Source organism: Scyliorhinus canicula, chromosome 1 (genome assembly GCF_902713615.1).
Source record: "Scyliorhinus canicula chromosome 1, sScyCan1.1, whole genome shotgun sequence".
NCBI lineage: Eukaryota > Metazoa > Chordata > Chondrichthyes > Carcharhiniformes > Scyliorhinidae > Scyliorhinus > Scyliorhinus canicula.
Window position 1 is genome coordinate 218,982,698 of NC_052146.1, and position 1,564 is coordinate 218,984,261.

A 1,564-nucleotide genomic window follows, 5' to 3' on the forward strand; every position below is an offset into this window, starting at 1 on the left:
TTTGTTTGATTCGCATTTTCCTTTTGAGCATTTATGTTGTTGTATACCATAGGATATATTTGCATATTTCTGTCATGTATCCATTCAGCTCATCCAGTCCTTGGGTATTTGCATTGCACTCCAGTCTCCTCTCATCTTCCGTCATTTAAATCTACCATCATAACCCTCTATTTCCGTCTCCTCAAGTGCTTGTCTGACTTCCATTTAAATGCATCTGTACTAATTGCTTCAACCACACCCTTTGGTAGTTACTACTTTCTGGATAACCTTGTTTCTTCTCAATTTCCTGCTGGATTTTCTGGTTACTATCTTATATTGATGACCACTATTTATGCTGTTCCCATGAGAAGAAACAATGTGTAAGCACTCATCAATATGTTTGATAACTTTGAACATCTCTATTAGGTTACCCGTCAGCTTTTTTCAAGAGGAAAGAAACCCAGCCTGTCTGTCCTTCATGATGGGTATACCTATATATTTGTGGAATCGCCCCTCTCTGTACCCTCCAGTGCATTTATATCCTTCCTTAAATATGACCAGAACTTTGTTCTCATAAAAGTTGATATAGGCTTAGTATACATTTAATATTATTTTTCAATTCCAATCTCCAGAAATAAAACCTAGTGGTTGGTTTGCTTTTTTATGGCCCTGCTAACCTGTGACTCAACTCTTGGTGTATTTGTACTCCTGTGATCATCTTGTTCTACCCCACCTAGACTTGCACTTCTGATTAATCAGTGATCTCCCTGTTCTTTCGACCAAGATATGCCAGCTCACATTGATCTTCATTTGTAAATATTTTCCATTCTACCTATGTCTGTGTGCTATCCAATGATTAGATTTCTGAGACATTTGAAGGAATCAGCAGTAGTCCACTAAATAATTAATGCTTAATATTGAAAGTATGAGCACTAACAAATAATTATTTGTGTATACATTTAAAAAGAATGAGCTGCTTTTTTAACTTCATTAATTCTTAAGTTCTGTAATTGCAAAATATTGCTTTAAATATTTTGGCTCGTTATTTAGAATACCCAATTATTTTTTTCCAATTAAGGGGCAATTTAGCGTGGCCAATCCACCTACCCTCCACATCTTTGTGTTGTGAGGGCGATACCCACACAGACAGGAAAGGAATGTGCAATCTACACATGGACAGTGACCCGGGGTCGGAATCGAACTTGGGTCCTTGTCCTGAGGCTGCAGTGCTAACCACTGTGCCACCCCATTAGCAGAGATCTTTCCTAATTTTCTTCTCATCTACATTCTGGATGATACTTTTAAAGAACAAATTTACCAAAACGCCCTTGGATTATGGTTTCAGAAAGAGTTTATTGTATTGGTACTGTTGTGTTTGTATTCAGTGATGTAATCTTACTGATCTCAAACCATTCTTTTGGAAAAGAATATTGCTTCTTTGAATCATGCCCATTAACAGAAATAGAGTTTCAATTTAAAACAGTTTGTTAATGTTCATAAGCAAATATTTTTATCCTGTATATTAACACTGCAGGTTAATTAGCTCTTGCTGATCATATTTTGCATTTCTAAAACACCGGTTTGA